The sequence below is a fragment of the Lissotriton helveticus genome, chromosome 3_2 (genome assembly GCF_964261635.1).
Source record: "Lissotriton helveticus chromosome 3_2, aLisHel1.1, whole genome shotgun sequence".
Lineage (NCBI taxonomy): Eukaryota > Metazoa > Chordata > Amphibia > Caudata > Salamandridae > Lissotriton > Lissotriton helveticus.
The window spans coordinates 13,624,093-13,643,990 of record NC_136062.1 but is presented as its reverse complement, the minus strand read 5'-3'; the positions used below and the strand labels follow the sequence as shown (position 1 = coordinate 13,643,990).

Genomic DNA, 19,898 nt, shown 5'->3' with positions numbered 1-19,898 from the left:
GTAATCACAAGTGGCTGAGATGATTTCACGCTTTCTATCAGTCACTTTTATGTATACTTCAGGTACAGAGGGAGTCATAAGGCTTCCATGTTTTCGAGGAATTCATTTTGTGGTGGCTTTGTATCATCCACTAATCAAAGGCCAAGAGGCAACCAAAAATGTTGGACATTATAATGTCCTTGGGGCTTCCAATTTAAGAGGTTTCTGTATGCCATATGCGAAGTTATTGCAGGTGAAATGAAAATCATTGACCATTCCAGGTAATGATCTTACGTACATTTGAAAAGCATGGGTGAGATGATAGAGTCTTGATGGATGCCTGCTTTTATATTGTAGGTTTGGGTGAGAAAGGAGGAGTATGGATGACATTTATACTATTATGAAGGTAGGATGTAATCTGAGTGAAAGCGTTACTCTCTAAGCCAGCTTTGTTGTGTTTTTGGATTAGTGCGTCATTATCAACAATGTCGAAAGCAGCTGAAAGGTACAAAAAGAAGTATGGCAGCAACCCCATATGGGTCTACTGTGTTTTAAAGGTCAACCCAGATGGCGAATGGGGCTGATTCAATGCTTATCCCTGGATGAAATCCTGCTTGGAAATCGCAAAGAAGGGAGTTATCCTCAATGAGTTAAACATCTGGGTGAAGGCTGCTCTTCCCATAAGTTTGCCCAGGAATGGTCCATTGGCTATAGGTCTATAATTGTTAGAGTATTGAGGGTCCAGATTTGATTCCTTTAATAATGGTAGTTTGTTTGTCTTTTTTAAGTCTTCTGGAAAAATGTCTGTCAATAAGGATTTGTTGATCAGTGCTCTGAATGGGATGGCGGCTGAAGTTGTTAAAATAATGTTGTTGAAGATTTGTGGTGAGCAATGGTCAGAGGGGCATCCAGCTGACCTGCTTGTCTTGACAGCAATTCAACCGGTGATTCAACTGGAGTGCGAAGGCTGTGTTATCCCATCCTTGAGAGGTTTATCGGAAGTTGAATAATGCTGTTGGTTTGCTTGATGGAGTTAAATGAGAATGCAACATGTCTGCTTTGTTGTAAAATGATTTGGCAATTTATCACAATAGTCTTATGAAATGGAATGGATTCCTTCTGTGCCTTTTGGTTTACGAAATTCTGCAGTTTATTGGCACATCTTGCATTGTGGATTGTGCTTCAATAGTAACTTTTTTTGCTGTTTTGATTGTTGACCTTCTGTTCTGTGCATGTCGGCTTATTTTGTCTTGAGGGCTGTTTGTTTTGACCCAGGTGCATTGAAGCTTAGCAATTTGCTTTTTTAGCTTTTTTAATTCTGCATTCATTCCTGGGGCTTCTTTTTTGTCATGATTAGATGTTTTAGTAGTATTAACCTATAAAAAGCTTCATGAAGCCATGTTTAGTATTTTTAACTGAATTAATTGTCTAGGTCATTGCTGGAATTAAGCTGGGTTGGTAGGTCATCAAAAATCGTTATGTTCCAAGGTTGATATGTAGTTGCAGGTAAGGCGAATTCAGCTGGGGCAAGTTGTGGTTTTCTTGTGTTGGAGGTCCACCAGGTGGTGGTCTGAACCTTTCACTGAAATAATCCTTTTGAAGCTGATTAGCTCTGCACTGGTGAAAATGACATCTGAGGTGTATTCTGCAAGGTGTGTCGGTATGGGGAAGAGATGATAGAGTGAGAGTGTCTAGGCCAGTGAGTATTGCTCTGGGGCAGGGTATATTAGGTTTGTCAAACCATATACTCAGTTTAACAACAATGCATAGCTTTACATAGTGTGTAAGAAGGTTTTATTCAGTGTCAGCTGAATAGCACGGAGCTCCAGCTAGTTGATAGACGATGGGATAGGTAAAATTGTATTAAAAAATAAAACCGCTTACCTTGCCATTGCCGACTCAACCTGTCTCCCACTTCTATTGCCTCCGAATTAAGACAACCTCAGATTTATTCTGCAGGCTATGTCCCACCTTCCAGGCCAGTGGGAAATCAGAGAAAAAGCACAAAGCTTCTCTGATCAAATTTCCTGTCATTGGCAGCCCCTTTGAAAGATGGGCATCGATGTCATTGGACCCCAGAAAGCCCTAGCAACAGGTTTGTCCTAGTCTTGGTGGACCATGCCACCTGCTACTCAGAGGACATCCCTCTAAAGTCAGTGACTGCACCTGTGATGGCTAGAGCTTTGATGGGGATCTTTGCCAGTGTTGGGCTCCCCAAGGAGGCAGTGTCTGACAGAGGAGCTAACTTCCTGTCTGCATACATGATGTCCATGTGGGATGAGTGTGGTGTAACTTGCAAGTTCACCACACCCTACCCCCCCCCCCCCAAACCAATGGTCTAGTGGAGATATTCAACAAGACTTTGAAGGTCATGAGGCCATGAGGCGCAAGTGGGACATCCTCTTGCCATACTTTCTCTTTGCCTGCAGGAAGGTGCCACAGAAAGGAGTTAAGTGATCTTTGAGTCTTGTCAGGAAGGGGTGGTAGCAAGCTCCCAGGAAGCCCCCCAGGATGTGGTCACCTACATGCTAGCCCTCTGCAACCAGATGGACCGCTGCTGGAAGAAGGCTAAAAGCAATTTAGATGCCATCCAATTAGTTATGCAACTCTGCTATGTTCAGAAGACCACTCTGGTGGAGTTTCAGCCTGGTCCGAAAGTGTAGGTCATGGAACCAGTAGCCCAGTGCTCTTCAGGACTGTTGTACTGGCCCATATGAAGTTGAGGATCGTACGGGGGAGATCACCTACTTGGTGACTCTCCAGACCCATAGAAACCCTCTAAAGATGCTCCATCTTAACAGACTAAAACCTCACTTTAATAGGTCCAAAGTAAGTATGCTCCTTGTGACCGTTGAGAGAGTGGAAGAGGAGAGTGCACCTCTCCCTGACCTCCTCTCTGCACCGGAGCACAATAAGTTAGTAGAAATTGTCAACCGCTCTTCCACCCTGACAGCAGAACAGCAGAGGGACTGATACCAGTTGCTGGTATAGTTTGTCTCACTGTTTTCACTCAACCCCAGACTCACACATCTGTGCATCCATGATGTTGAAACTGTGGACAGCTCTCCTGTAAAGAACAAAATGTACATGTTGTCAGACAGGGTCAGAGCCATTATCGAGAAGGAAGTCTACAAGTTGTTAGCCGTGCATGGACTGCTGAGGACTCAACTCAGTCACCAGGACTGTAGTACACACTATCCTCCGACCGAGCTGATGAGCTCATTGACAGGCTGGGTGCTGCCAAGTTCCTCAGTACCTTTGATTTGAGATCAGGATATTCACATATAGCTCTGACTGAGGGGGCCAAATAGAGGTCTGCATTTTCATCACCAGAAAGCCACAGAAAATACAAAAGGACTGCTTATTGGAGAAGGGTTGGTTAAGAGTATAGGGAAGTATGTGTCAGTATTCATAGCTTTAGACAAAGCTCAGTTTAATATGCGAAATATATTCGCAGGAGGTGTTTTCGAAAGGAATGTTGGCCAAAGAGTACAAATGTCCCCGTACTCCTACCAAAATAGAGGTTACAAAAGGGGCTTCCAGGCCTCCTCGAGCTTCTATCCTAACCGAGGAAGATCAGGAAGAGGAAGAGTAGCTCGGGGATGAGGCCAGTCCTCTTCAGGTTTCCAGGGTGAGAACAATGAATATTTTTGGTTTTTCCCAAGGAAAAGTGGGTGGTCGACTAAGGCATTTTGTGACGGTTTGGGAGACGATAACTCAAGATCACTGGGTATTAAAAGCCATTCAGGGATCAAATATAGATTTGGTAAAGTTACCCCTTCAAGAAGGGAACCAAGAAAGATACATGATGAAGGAACAAGAGGCAGTGGTAGATTCACTAAAAGAATGCTTAATATTCAAAGGTGAATGGCAGTAGAGGAGAGTTTGTGAAAGTATGTGAGTAACCTTTTTCAAGTAGAAAAAAAGGCAAAGGGTGAAGACCAGTGATACATCTAAGGGATTTAAATAAATTGTTGTTTACAGACACTTCAAGATGGAAGGAATCAATATTTTTGAGAAACATGCTATTAAAAAATCACTGGTTGGTGAAATTAGATTTAAAAGATGCATATTTTTCAATTTCAATAGAGATAAAAAATCAGGCGTTTCTACAATTCAGATGGAAGAAACAGTTCTATCAGTTCCCATATCTACCTTTTGGTCTTTCCTCTGCTTCTTGGTGTTTCACCAAAGTAATGAGATTGGTAGTAACTTACTTTAGGGAGAGAGGAGTCCGGTTAATAGCATATCTAGATGATATATTGATAATGCCTCAGAAGGGAATGAAATTGGAAAGGCAATTTCTGTTGGTAAGGAGCCTTTTAGAGAATGTAGGTTTCATAATAAGCGAAGAAAAGTCGAATTTAACACCATTGTAATGTATGGGTTTTTAGGATTGTGGATAGATTCGCTAAAGGTTGGGTTACAATTACTAGTAAAGAAAGTGAAAACGATCAAGAAGAAGAAAGGACAGGTTTTAAAGAAAACAATGTTTATATTAATGGTGTTGTCTCGATTGATAGGATTGCTCTCTTTCTCAATTCAAGCTTTATTTCCTGGTCTCTTACACTATCCGGCCTTACAGTGAGTAAAGGCAGAAGTCTGGAAACAAGGACTGTGGTATGGAGATAGATTAGAGTTGAATTAGGAAGTAAGAGAGGAGCTGAGATGGTGGGTAGACAATTTGGAAGTATGGAATGGTTATGACATTTTTGCATGTGTCCCTTATTTGGTTTTAGAGAATGACGCCAATTTAATAGGTAATGGTCAGAGATGGAAAGATTGCAGCACATAAATTGTCTGGAGTTGACTGCAGATTTGTATGCTTTAAAGAGTTTCAAGATGCAATTGAATGGCCAGACAGTTCTGATTAGGATGGACAATGTGTCAGCAGTAGCAAAAATAATTCGATTAGGAGGGATAAGACCCTGGGGGTTGTCATAGTTAGCCAAGGAACCATGGTATTTCTGCTTGGAACACAAAATAGGTGTGAAAGCAGAGTATATGCCAAGACAGCTGAATATGATTGCAGATTGGAATTCATCCAATCGAAAATATTTCAGCGATTGGAAGTTGATGTCAGATGAGTTTATAAAGATTCAAGGCAGAATGGGGGCCTCTGGGAGGAGACCTTTTTACGAGCAGGTTGACTTTCCAAGTAGAAAGATGTGTCAGTAGGAGACCAGACCGAGGCGCCTGGGAAGTGGCTGCATTTCAACAGAGTGTGACAGGAATGAGAGCATGTGTGTTTCCACCATTTGCAATGAGACAGAGAGTCTTGCTGTATAAGAAGACCAAGAGATGTGACCTGGTACAAGTGACTTCTTTTTGGGTGTCCTAGGTGTGGGTTTTGGCAGTGATGGAGTTAACCTTTTATGATTCCAGCAAGGGAAGGTTTGCTAATGAACAGAGGAGAGGAACATATGTTTGTGCAGAGCAGGGTATTGAACCTTCTTGCTTGGAAGGTATCAGGAGCTCTGAATGTTTCAAGTGACTTTCGAAAAGGACTGTTGAGCTGCTCGAAGAGTCTTGGGCACCAAAGATGAGATGCAGGTATAAGGGAATTTGAAAAGTCTGGGCATGTTGATGTGTGGAGGGGAGTCTGGATCTCATTGAGGCTCCTGTCGTAGAGGTGGTAAATTTTTTAGGAAACAGGATTTGTAACATATTTTTTCCTTGAACATTCTTTTAGTTAGATACAGAACTAAGTAGAGCGGTCAATCGTCACCAGACCCTTGAATAAATAAGAGTTTATAAGAGATCCCTGTGGAGTGTGGAGTGGTCCCCCATTCTTAGAAAATAAGTGGAGTGTGCTCTCTGTGGTCAGAGTCTTAGCTGCTTCCAAACTCTCCTCAAAAGATATAGGGGCATATGTACAAGCCCCTATATCGCTTTCAGTAAAGTTGTGATGGTGATGGGGCCTCACCTTATTTACAAGGTGGCGTTAAGACACTTAATGTGGCTTAACACTGCTTTGTAAATAAGCCCCCTTTCGAAAGGGGAGGGCAATGGGTGTTGCGGTTGGCCACCCGGCAATGCAAGACTTTCCAGTTTTAACCCAGCAATAGGCAAATCAGTCTTGACACTGTGTCCAATGGGAACAGTCCAGCCTGAACTGCCAGGCCAGGTCCTCCCAGGACTGGAAACAAGCATCCTAGGACTGGTTTGGGGGTTTCACCCCTCATCATCCGGGATAGCTTGATTCCAGTGGCATGCAGAGCTCGAGACCCACATCTGGGCATACCTGTAAAAGTGGAATTTTCCGAATTACACTTTAAAATCTAACTCCACCATCAGTTGGATTTTAAATTGTGATTCCAGAGGCACCAAACTTGGGGGTCCCATCTCTTCTCAATTTGAATGTACACTTATAAACATTAATAAGGTAATCCCATTGTTAGCCTATGGGACAGATATGCCTTGCAGTAGTGAAAAACTAATGTAAGAATGTACTAGGACAGGTAAAACTTAAAAGTACATGTCCTACTTTTTTAATACACTGCACCCTGCCCCTAGGATGTCCAGGACCTACCTCAGGAGTAAATTATATGTATTAAAAAGGAAGAATTGGGTCTGGCAAAAGGATTAACTTGCCAGGTCGACATGGCAATTTAATACAGCACACACAGGTTTTTCAATGGCAGGCCTGAGAAATGTTTGAATGACTACTGATGTAGGTGGCACAATCAGTGCTGCAGGCCCACTAGTAGCATTTGATTTACAGTCCCTGGGCACATACTGTGCACTTTAATAGGGACTTACATGTAAATTAAATACGCCAATTGTAGATAAGCCAATGTTACCATGCTTAAAGCAGAGAGCACATTTAGCAAAGCTCATCAGTGGTAAAGTGCCCAGAGTCATAAAGCCAACAAAAACAACGTCTGCAAAAACAGGAAGACTGAAGGCATAAAGTCTGGGAAAGCCATGCCAGGATGCCAAGTCTAAAAAGTTGTAACTTCTAAAGGGAAACAGGTAACCAGTTCATGGTTGGTGTCTTTAGAATTGTAATAAAAAAATCCTCTGTTATGGTAAAGTCAGATTTTAAATTACAATTTTGAAAATGCCACTTTTATAAAGTTGGCATTTTCCTGTCTCAGTCATTTAGTACCTGCAGCCTGATCCCTGAGTCTCATGACTGGGTCTAGCTGATGGATGGGCATTGTGTATTCCTCCTAAACAGCCACACACAATAGAGAGCTTAGATGTGCCTGGGTGTGCCATCACTGGCAGGATGGGAGGGCAGAGCTAGGCACATCCCTATTTACACTTAAATATGCTGTATCCTGCCTCCACACAGAGGGCTGTACTCCCCCTGGTATTCGTCTGGAGCCGGGGAAGGGAGGGCAGGAAGACTGTAAACTTAAAAAAGGAAACCTCTAGAAGCCTCTCCTACTTCAAATGAAGGCTGAGGTATAAATATTGGACCTCAGACAACAACACTTCAGTGCCTGCCTGGATACTATGCCAGGAAGAAGGACTGCTGTGCTGTTGAAAGGATTGCCACTCTGCTGGACTGCAACTCCGAAAGACTGCTGATTTTTTGCTTGGGTGAGAAAGACTGGATTTGCATCTATTGAACCCAGGACCCCAGAGTGACTCCAATGACTTGTTTGCTGGCATCCTGACTAGAGCATCGGGGACAGAAGGCTCCAATAACCTTCAACCCAACATCAGGGCTCTGCCACCTGTGAGTCCTACCCTGCTAAGTGGTGCCACCCTAGTCCTTGAACCTTGGAATTGAGCCTGATGGTGCTTTGCTAGCCCATCTGTGAACCCACCAGAACCGACAAATCTCAGCTGCAGGCGCAATCCAGAACCAAACCGATGCATTACTTCTGCTGCGAGGTTTCTCTTAGCACAAAAACTGTGCATCAACCTCGCATCCCGCTTCGGAACAGCTGACGCAGGCCCTCGCATCACAAATTTCTTGATGACAGCAGCCTTAAGGACAATACAAGCTCTCACATTACAGCCTCACAGCTCCTCACAACTGGCACATCACCTCGACGGCGAGACACATTTCTGATGCCGAACTTTGCATCGCAAGCCCTCGTCCAAGCAATCCTCAACCACCTTACATCGGAGGCTCACAACTCCTTGGAACCAATGTATTGACTCAGCTGTGTGACGCAACTTTGACATAGGACCTTACAATGCTCCAAAACCAGAATGTAAGGTACTCTTGTTCAGCTGGCCTAACTTGGTCCCTATAGCCAGGCCATGCTCCATCAAGCTCGACCTGAACTTGTGACTTTGTTCAGTATGGTGCGACCAGATATGCACAGTTAGCGCTTTTTGCTTTTTGGTGCTATGTTCACTGAAATCTTTAAAATTGCATACCTCTGGTTCTACTGATTGGATGTATGGCAATTTGGTCTTGTTTTATTTATTAAAATCAGCTCTATCTTTCTAATCTGGAGGGGGGGGTCTCTTTTGTGGTGTGTTTTCACTGTGTTACTGTTTGAAGTATTGCACAACAACTTTACACATTGCCTCTGGGTTAAACCTGACTGTTCTGTGCAAAGGGTTGAGCTCAAGTTAATTTGGAGTTCGCTTGTGACTTCAACCTGAAAAGGACTGTGGTTTCTGCTTGAGTAGGATTTCACCCTCGCAATCAGCAACCCAATTTCTTATAGACTATTTACAGTGCAAACAACAAGCCCTCTTTTGAGTGGAGTCATGATTTCAACAACTCTCTAAAAATAGCTGTGGATGTGAAAGAATTTCACAGCAGGAGTGAGACTGAGAGAAAACCCAGCGGAAATGTCATCATACCTTTAATAACTGCACATTAAATTATCGGTGGGTGAACTCTGCCATGGTTCCACCTTCAACACCTATAGATTCATGGGTTTCTTTGAAAATCATAAAAATATGTTATCATTGCCTCAGCAGTTGGCTGAGAAGGATGGCAAACTACTGTTCATGTGTTCATAGTTGGCCTTTTTACTGTAAGTGTGGGTTCTCTTGCTATGAGTGTGGGATTCCAAATGTAACAAATCCTCTGCAAAGCCCTGGTATTATCATCAGACCACCCTATTGATACTGATCTATGATAAAAATGAAACCAGGAAATGACAAATGCTAGTGTTCAATATAATGCCGGGCAGTAGCTACCTTATGGCATTTAATGCTTCAGATCATATTTTGCCCCTTAATATATTATCATATTGAATTAATCAATACATATTTTTCTGGTGTCATACCTGTCTTTGACATGCCTTCCTGCAATACTTTTTCATTTTAGGTCCTAATTTTGAATGCCCCATAATTCCTGATTCAGGTGGTAACAGGAGTTACCGCCTGAAGCATGGAATTGTAATAATGCTAGAAAACCAGAGATACCTATTTTTTCCACCTTTTTTCCCCTCACCCTCTCAGCAGCCTCCAGTACTCTGGCCCATGATGTACCTTTGTGTAGGTTCAAGGAATGAGCTTGATTTTCCAGAACTGTGTTGGAAAACCTATCCTTCCTATGCAACATCAGTCAGCAAGTAAAAATAGAGAGTTTTAATCTTCCTCTTGCATAGTGTCTTGTGGAGTGCCTTCAGTCTTTCTTCAGTCTTCATTTGTTTCAACATTTAGATGCAACACCATGTTCAGCTCCTGGATCATTAGGAGGTGAACCACCAGATGTATTTGTAGGACACCTAAATCCACCTCCAACGGGAAAATTAGAACCAAGATAGCAACACATTCTTCCTGCAATTCGTATTCTTTTTGAATGAAAGGGAGCTTCCTGTGCATTATAGGACCCAAGACAGTGATCTTATTTGCTTTCCCAAGCTATTACTGCAGTCAAGAAAATCAATTTGTAGCTTTTCCTGCTTTGGAAAATTCTCCCACTCCTCTAAACAAACCACCTAGTGAACCTAATGAAAGTCATTTTTATGGTGCATTTAGGTCATTGCAACATCACATACAATGGACTTCTGAAAAAACTCATTAATAGGCTGCAAAGGCCCATAACTTCACGTTGCTCAAATGTGCTTGGACCTATGTAGAAAAGACCACGTGAAAACATGAAAGAACTCTATTGACTTCCAGTGGATGGAAGAATCAAATCAAGTTGTCTGCACTGTGCCCAAAGAGTAGTGCAGTAAGGAACAAGCGTACCTATAGGGTCTTACACTCAACTATGCACCGCACTGGCATTTATATTCAATTACAACATATGATCACCCAAAGAGTCTCCAAATGGCTGAAACATAGTAGGAAAGCATTCTGAGTCTAGGGTTCAAGATTGTGGAATGCCTTGAACTCAGACCCGAGGACTGATCTACACTATAAGCGCTTCAAGAAGCAGCTGAAATCTCAACTTTTCTGATTTGCCGTTAACTTAGTTCAACCTAATTGGAGTAGCAATATTGAATATCAGATGAGGAATTAAATTTACCGCTTGGTCTCATTCTCTACAGCATGTAGGTTTTGCTTGGAAGTAGTAACACCAATTTGAGAGAGAGGGAAACACCGGGACACTCTCAGTCCCCCAGGTAAATCGTATTCAAACAACAGAAGAGTGTCAAATGCAACAAAAATGTATGTGTGTAAGCACAGGAACAGAGAATGAATCAACCTAAATAGGTCGCATTGGACATCATAAGGGATTTTTTAGGAAGCCCTCACTCTCCACCCTGGGTGGTGACATGCTTCATCATCGGGCCCACCAGGAGAAGCTGAAAGCCTCCCTGGTGTGCTACAACGCCAGAATACTGCGGAGCTGGTCTTTTGTGACAATAGTGTGAAAAATCAGTGATATTAAAAATGTCACAGGACTGTATCATACAAAAGTTTTATTCAATGGTCAGCCTGACATGGGTAAAAATATGTGTGGGAAATCTACCAAATAATGTTTTGGATGTTTCCACTTAGAGTGGGGTCACGTGTTTCTGCCCTTTTATGTGTAATTTTACTGGGCTTTCTTCAGGACCGTTAGTTGTGTACCTCGGCGGTGTGAGCGCGCTAAGGCCCACCCTTACCGGAGGACGTGAAACTTAAAATAGAGTGTAAAAATGAAAAGGTGCAAAAAACAAACCATCAAGTTGTGGGAATTACCTCAGTTTGAGAGGAACCTGTATAGTCTGGAAATAAAAAAGACATACATACATAGAAGACACAGACTTAGTTAGTGGAATCAGACTGTAGTGTTTTTTGCAAGACAGATCTCTGCATGGGTGTGCTTTAGGCTCGTCAATAGACGTGGCTGTAGTGCCATAGACAATACGTTTGTGCAAGGAAACGCTGTTCTGGAGGTCAGACCTGCGTGTAGCCATGCACTATGGCAAAAAAGACCAGAAGAAAAGGCCGATTGAGATGGTGGCCGTTGTCAAATCACTCGTGATTAGCGATCAATGGGCCGGACGGCTTGGCCAGTGGAGATGTAGAAACAAGTAAAGCTATAGTTAGTGACAGTTTGATGAAAGACAAATCGTAATAGATCCTCACTTGTTATTTAAAAGATTTACACCCCATACGGTTCGGGATGGGGGTGGGGGCAACACTGGCACACCCTGCAGGGGCACATTACATAAAAGTAAAGTTACAGTAAAAGAATAATGGGATCTGCGCAATCGCAGGTTTACTTAGCTATGTGATGGTAAGGAGAAAGCATCTTACGCCCGCAACGCCCAGCACCCGCTCAGTACCTAGCTTCTCCTACAACCGGACCTCGTGGATGGTGACCGAGGATCCGAAAACGCTAAAGTAGAGTGCCGGCGAGGGAGGGGATCGTAGCTGAAGCGACGTGACCAATCCGGGAACTGGCATGGAAGTGAGGCATGGACAGCAAGCGCTGTCAAGCCATGACGTCAGCGGTGAGGGCTCCAATCACAATGGGAGGTGAAAACGAGGCTTGGGATGCAAGCCCAGCAGTATTCACAGTAGAAAATACGTATTGAAGGAAAAACTTTATTAGCTGCTGCATTGGCAGCTCGTGAGACAGAACAAAAACGGGTAGGTCTGACGGGTCCCAAAAACTGAAGGGACCGTTTAGGGTAAAAATGTTAGAAAGCAGCTTAAGACCACAATGGATGACATTTCAAGCATATGAGAAATGTCCAAAGGAAATCTATAGCGCAGAACAAGAGGGTGTACTTAGGGCATAATGGTAATGGTTGAGTCTCCTGACCCCGGATGTAGACCCTATTAAGGGTTTTAGAGGAAAGTAGGAAAAAATGGAAACGAAAATGAAGGAGGGAGTAATGATAAGCCAGGGTCCCTAACGTTTGAGTACTGATGACCAGGGAATTTGATCATTCAGGCCATTCAGGTGTGTCCCCAGTCTATATACCCAGCGTTGTTCTTTTTCAAAGAGGACACTGGCAGTGTTTCTCTCAGTAGTGATTTGCTCAATTATAGTCCAGTAAAATTACACATAAAAGGGCAGAAACAGGTCGACCCCACTCTAAGTGGAAACATCCAAAACATTATTTGGTAGATTTCCCACACATATTTTTAACCATATCAGGCTGACCATTGAATAAAACTTTTGTATGGTACAGTCCTTTGACATTTTTAATATCACTGATTTTTCCCACTATTGTCACAAAAAACCAGCTCCGCAGTATTCTGGCGTTGTAGCATACCAGGGAGGCATTCGGCTTCTCCTGGTGGGCCCGATGATGAAGCATGTTACCACCCAGGGTGGTGAGTGAGGGCTTCCAAAAAATCCCTAATGATGTCCAATGCGACCTATTTAGGTTGATTCATTCTCTGTTCCTGTGCTTACACACATACATATTTGTTATGTTTGCTTGGAAGTAATCATAAGGCAATATGAAACATTCTACAAGAAGCTCCATAATAAATAAATACAATAATTTTTTGTACTTTATTGCAACCTTTCATACCAAGTGTACCTCTCAAATTCCAAGTAGCTCAATGTAAACCAGATTTAAACGGTGGACTTTCCAAATTGGCTCCTCATTATAGCACTGATCATTTAGCATATTGATGAAGGAAGCTATTGCTACAATAGCCAACCGCACAATATTTGTTGAAGTGGTCAACTCAAATAAAGATATAAATTATTTGAAATCTGGAGTTTACATTAGTTAAGGTATTACTCTTTGTTTGATTTGTACGACTCATGGTATTTATTGTATGGCTCAAACACCTTGTTGTCCTTCACATAAATGTTGCACTTATAAATTAAGACCTCAAAAGGTGATGGGTAGAATGATTGCAAGCTTCTCAGTCACTGGGAGTTGCTTAGACCCCATCCCAGACCTTCATTAGGTCGTGGCTCAACAGCACTTGCGCTGTCTGTTGATCTGTTGTATACAATTTGTGGGCTAACAGCCTACCCATCGGCTTATTATTGGTTATTATGATTGTCCCTTAAAACGTCTTGCCTGCAATTGGTTAATGTTCCTTCTTCGTCCCTCCTTATTGTCATTTGTTTCCTCCCACGGAGAAGCACCTACCTTCGCTTTCATTCTGCTTTTGTCTTGACCCTTTTATTTTTAGGGAATTTTTTTTATTTTTCTCATCCACATGTTGTTGGCTGCTATTCCTTGTATCTTTTGAGGACGATGTTTTAAAAAAAAAATTATGCAATTTAAACCCCTGCAGTGCCTCTCTCCCCTGCATGCCTGCAGAGGTGCTTAATCTCCCCATTTCGATCCCCGCCTTTTCCTGACCCTGTTTTTCGTATTTTCATAAAAAGTGCTCGCTACAATTTCAAGCACCAGCCTAAATTTGATGAACCCGTTTTAGGATGTTCTTTCCATCAAACAACCCATAAAACTAACAAAAACTAACACTGCATTATGTTTATTTAACCGCAGTCACCAGCAAGGACACAGAGGATGTTGTTCTTTCGCAGAGTAGAAATAAATAAAAGTGATTTTGGCTGTGAGGTATACGGCTGTAAACATTAGGCTGAATAAATTCCTTAAGAAACTCGTTCCTAGTGCTTTTGTGTAAATAACAGGCAACCCTCCTTTTTTTATTACTGTATTTGCGTTCTGCAATCCCTTTTTTGTTTGTCTGTCTTTGGGGTATTTGTTGCTTTAGTAACAAGCTTTCTATTTAATTTGATTTGGGATTTGTTTTACTTACGAAACGGAGTCTGTTAGGATATAGCTTAAAGTAGTTTCCAAGCTTTGAATAAAGGTTCCAATACAAAGATTTTAGGGAAATCACTTTATATTTACATGCCAAAAATACACACATATGCCGGTCACATCAAACATTGCGCTGTTTAGAAATGTGCTAATTTTCTTACTGGAGTCTTTCTGTCTCCTTTCTCAACACAGCTACAAAGTATTCGCTTTTCTCACTTTACTCCAAAATGTTTGTCGTTACATTGGTGTTGTTTAGGGGTAAATAAGTTGCTACAGATGGCTTCGAGGCATATATGTGTACTTTTAATCCTTTTGTTTATGTTCACCACAGAAGCTGATTGGGAATCTGGAGGAGGTTGAATACTTTGTATTTCTGTTTAAAAAGGCGAAAGCTACCCTCTCTGTAGGAGAAAAGTGGCATAGCTGTAAAGATGCAACTCACACTTAAGTATGCCTGGTATTGTCATGCAAAGCAGGCTAGAGGCTAGTTCATAGCGCAGAACTGTTACCTGTATTCATAAACCTGTGTGTAATCAAATTGCTCTAATGGAAGAGATCCTTCTTAGGACAAGAACCCTCATTCACCCGAGGGTGACATGCTTCATCATTGGGTCCCCTCCTCACACCCGAACTGTGAGGTCCATGGTGTGGGCTACAGCTCCCCTAGTTGGGAGGAGCAGAGGTGTTTTGATGAGCGATGGAAATGAGGTCAGTGAGGGACAGAGTGCTAATTAAAATAGTGTTTATTGTTTGTTAAAACTACCTCCAGGAGGACAAAATAACTTTATTCTGTAGGTCCCCCGGGGTAGGGCTAACATATCCCCCTCTCAATGGTTAACATGTTTCTGCCTGCATGTGGTCCCCAGAAGAGGTTCCAGGGCACCTCTGCTCCTCCCAACTAGGGGAGTTGTGGACCATACCATGGACCTCACAGTCCGGGTGTAAGGAGGAGACCCAATGATGAAGCATGTCATCCTCGGTTGAGTGAGGGTTCTCGTCCTACGAAGGATCTCTTCCATTAGAGCAATTTGATTCCACACACATTTATCAATATAGGTAGCAGTTCCGGACCATGAACTAGCCTCTAGCCCGCTTTGAATGACAATACCAGGCGTACTTAAGGGGGAGTAGCATGTAACAGTGGGATTAGTACGTACCTGGTGGGGCCAATCCTATATCCCCAGTGTGAATATTATTATAGCTGTAAAGATCGCTATCAGTGCTGAAACCAGAATATGTGGCTTTTGTCGACAGTACACGTTGCATGAATTGCCCTAAATCTAGTGCTTTAAATGGGCAGTTACTCACAGGTACTGAGTACCGGCACTTCTTATTTTTATCACTCTGAGTACCGGCACTTCTCTATTGCCGAGGAGAGTACCGGTACTCATGAAAGGATAGGCGCATTGACTGCTAAGGCTAGTAATCTGTCTATGACAGTCAAAACAGTTCTGTAGCCCTGAGCTGAGCCCTCGCTGAACTATTCAGCATGGGCTCATTTGCATTATATCCGGATGTTCACCATCATGCTGTGTTGGAAGGAATCAAGTGCAATTAAAAAAGTCATGGGAGGTAAGGAGGTTCAAATGGCTTTAATCCCTCCCGATTTTACTGTGTGGTTGTCTGCTTATGTTTGTCTGTTTACCTGTGCGTGCTTTCGTGTGAGAGAAAAAAGGGAGGAAATCAAGACACTCTTTGGGGAATATTAAAGGAAATGTGTGGAATGCTTTGTGTGTGCACATCTTTGTGTGTGCATATCTTTCTGTGTGTGTCTCATGCTCGAGAATATATAGTATTTTGCCGAGTACCAGCAAATAGCAGTATTCAAGCTGCAAATATTACAAAACAAGGAAATGTTAAAATATCACAGCGTTTGCCTTTTGTTTTGTGTAATGATTTAACCTATTTTGGTCATAAAAAACATTTCTCATGTGTTTTGGTATGTGCTGCAAGTAGTATAGAAGTCAATAAGTATGTCACATTGGATAAAACCGTTGTGTAGATTCCTAATCTTAAATGAGTATGCTATTCTTAGGGATGATAGGCCAAGTATACCACGTAATCTAGCGAGTACACTAATCCAAACACTGCTTTCGGCGAGGCCTTCTGACCAGAGAGAACTCCTTGCTGGCAGCCATATTTGGATCAGCGTACTCACTAGATCCCGTGGTATACTTGGCCTATCATCCCTACGAATAATGTACTCTCTTAAAATTAGGAATCTACACATTAGTTTTATCCACTGTGATTTTTACACCGCTACAGAATTGATAGCCTAGCAAGCAAATTTATAGGATTGACAAACGTTACTTTTTGGATATACATTTCTTTTGGAAAGACCTAGCCAGGTCAGATGTAGAACCGTGCACTAGGCATAGAACTGTCCTTTGGATAGCCATACAGCCCTGAAGAAGTCGAGGGTTATTGTCCCAACGACAAAACACGTGTTGGGTGGACCCTGTGGTGTTCTTTGGAATGAAGAATAACAGTTTCTTACATGAAGACTTTACTGGCTCTGATTCCAAACTTTGGATTGAACTTTCAAACTAGATGAACACGTGTGCACAGGATTGGACTGCATTATTCCAATGCACTTAATACAATTTAATTAATATCCAGACAATTCCACAGCAAATAATTCCAATACAACACATCACTCCTTTGCACTTCTACAAACACTTTCATTTCTCCCCCAAACACCCACTGCCCCTCTCATCTCTCTACCACTCTCAACTCGCAACCAATGCCCCATTCAGAATGCCTCTCGGCAGTATTTGCATGGATGACCAGCAATCATCTTAAATGTAATTCTGCTAAAACAGAAATAATACCTTTTGGCCCCAATAACTGTTTTTCCCCTCAGTCCTGGAGGCAGAGGCTCCACCCAATACTGTCAATGCAGTAAGAAACCTGGGGGTTAAATTTGACAACACTTTGTCTTTTAACCAACAAACCAAAGAAGTAGCTGGAAACTGTTTCAATATCATAAGAGGCCTGAGAAAATTCTTTAAGCTGCTCCCTCTGAGTGCTAGACGGACTGTTGCAGTGACACTGATAACATCTAGGTTGGACTACTGCAACAGTCTGTATGCAGGGCTAAACAGATCTGCCCTGCATAGACTTCAGATGGTACAGCATGCCGCGGCCAGACTAGTCCTGGGCTGGGCAAGAACATCTTCAGCCTCTGCCGCGCTAGACGCACTACACTGGCTCCCAATGCAAAAACGTATTCTGTTTAAAGTCCTGATAATCTCTTTCAAAGTTTTCCATCACCAAGGCCCAACCTATCTACAAAAATACTTTAAACAATACCATCCGGTACGTGAACTGAGATCATCATCATCAAATCTGCTCACTGTCCCCAAGTTCAGGCTGACGACGAAAGGAGGAAAATCTCTATCTGTGATTGGCACTAAAGCATGGAACAAACTACCCCAATCTCTCCGTGCAGCAAATACAGAACTAAGCTTCAGGAAACTACTTAAAACATGGATCTACTCACTACCAGACACAGTATGCAAAACCTTAATATGATCCTCTCTCAGCCTCTTGAACGGTCTAGTTTGGTCATCTGCTAGATACAGGAAGCTTTTCAGCGCCAAGATACTCTTTGGAGTGGTAGTGCGCTATACAAGAACCATATCACATCACATCACATCACATCACATTCATCCCTCCCACACACTACCTGTCTCTATACTGACTACTCACACATGTTACCTTCCTGTACCTCCTCATGCTGGCCACTAGTCCACCTCTCGCCAACCCTTGGTGACCCTTCCACTTGTCCCTCTATCTCTCTCTCTCTCTCGTACTCTCACCCATTTCGCTTGCTCTCTCATGCACTATTCCTGCCTCTCTCAGGTCTTCAAGCACAGTTTCTATCCAGTAACTTTTCAAATTTTCCGTCCCTCAAACCCACGCTCTCCTCCTCTACTTAAGATAACTTCTGCATACATAAAATCTCCCTCTTTATTCATCTAGGGCCTGCTGTCCCCTTCTTTCTGTCATTCTCACACACTATTTCTGCTTCTCTGTCTCAAGTTCAATAACCATTTCCTACACAAACTACCTATTCCTCTAATTCATCCTTTCTATCTAATCTCTGCAGCCCCCACCACTATATATTCACTATGCCACATAGTCCCACTATAGAAATACACTCCACAACACACAATTCCATACCCCACAATTCCACAACCAACAATTCCAATATAACCCACATAACTCAACTCCACACCACATACATCGCCAACAAAACACATATGTAAAAAACATTACCATGTACAGCGCCAATAGCTCTAACTAAATACGAGACCTATTGTATTGCAAATGCTTCTTTTTTTCCTACCACCCTATTCTAGCCGGAAGCAGCCACATGCAAATGCGACTCGGTCCTGCTCCCATAGATGCAGAATAATCCGAACTACAAGGCAACATCCCCTCTGAACAAGCACAGAAGCAACAACTCGAGACCGGTTGCAGCCTTTTGGGGTCTCATCACTGAGGTGCAGTTGTGATCCTATGACGTGGAGTTGAGAGTGGCTCAGTGGGCAAAAAAAGTCGAGGGATTTATCGTGTGTCGTCAATTAAGAAACATATTTCCTTTTATAAGGTGGAAACGTCTTACTTGCCAGATTTATATTTTCTTAAAGTCACTCCAATGCAGAGTTGGAAAATTATATACAGTCTAAAAATATTCTGCTTCTTTATTGTTTTCATGGGAAAAAACAACCTCGAGTACTATTAGAGATGTGCGCTACCCGTCCGAACAATCGGACCTCACACAGAAAAGCGCAGCCCTACTGACGAATCAATTCAGCAAACTACATATTTGAACAACTAACATACTAATGGCAAGTTGGCAAGAGAACGGTAGTCTAACCAGCAGTCCACGATTTACTAGTAAGAGTGGATATGATATTACACAACTTACTGGTGGGCACATTTTATAAGCAGTAGAGCCAAAACAAGAAAAGTGCACGAATTACTTTTTGCCACAAAAACATTATTAATTGCGACATACATATGAAACATGCTCCACCAAGTATATTTAATTGGCTGCTATCTATGTACATTCACGTGAGTATGTGTTCAGAACGATTCGTGGGCAAAAAACATGGACTGTGCTTGTTTATTTTGCAGCCGTCAGTCACGGTAACCAACAATAGTACCATTCTTGCATAGTGAGACCAAATGAGTAAATTCCAGTCAAAACCCTTAATAATTTAATTTTCTAGTACATATGCTGCGTTGCTTTATCCTGCAGCAAAGAGGAAATGTCAGATTGGTTTACTAGCAGCTCCATAGCTTTACAATTAATATTACTTCCTCTGTACCTTGGCTTTGGTCCGAATTCTTCGTCTGTCCCTCCTATCCCGTAGGGTAGTCCAGATTTTTGAATGTTTCTGTGTTGGCAGAAGATTATTCCACGCACATGCGATGCCCTGCTAGTTTTCTGCGAGGGGCGGTGGACGGGCTGCCAGAGTAAATTTAGGCAGACTCTGTCCTGAAATACGTGACGTGAAAACCAGTGTCAAATATAGTCCTGTGGCAGCTGTCCCTGGCTGCTCTCAAGTGTCACCGGGAGAATGTTCTACACTGCAGCGCGCGCTACCTGCGGCCGCCGCCTCACTGCCCATTACTGTTATATAAACACAATAGAGCGTCCGCTCTGCCAAAAGCAGTACATGAGCATGTTTTTGTTATACGGCTTATTGCCCCTTCACATGCAAACATGTAGTTGGTACAAGATGCTTTTAAAAGTACTTTAAAATATTAGCGAAAGGATTTAAATAAAGGCGTTTATTTTTATTTAATCAGACCAACTTTTTTCTTACCAGACATAGA

General features: G+C 42.4%; 1 protein-coding gene across 1 annotated transcript in view; it reads right to left on the bottom strand.

The window, feature by feature from the left end:
- The window catches only part of FSD2 (fibronectin type III and SPRY domain containing 2), a 490,462-nt gene extending 470,927 nt beyond the window's left edge, over positions 1 to 19,535 (bottom strand). The window contains exon 1 of the mRNA XM_078684747.1: positions 19,388 to 19,535. The gene's annotated coding sequence lies outside the window, so the exon portion shown is untranslated. The remainder of the gene's footprint in view (positions 1 to 19,387) is intronic.
- Between the last annotated feature and the right edge of the window lie 363 nt (positions 19,536 to 19,898).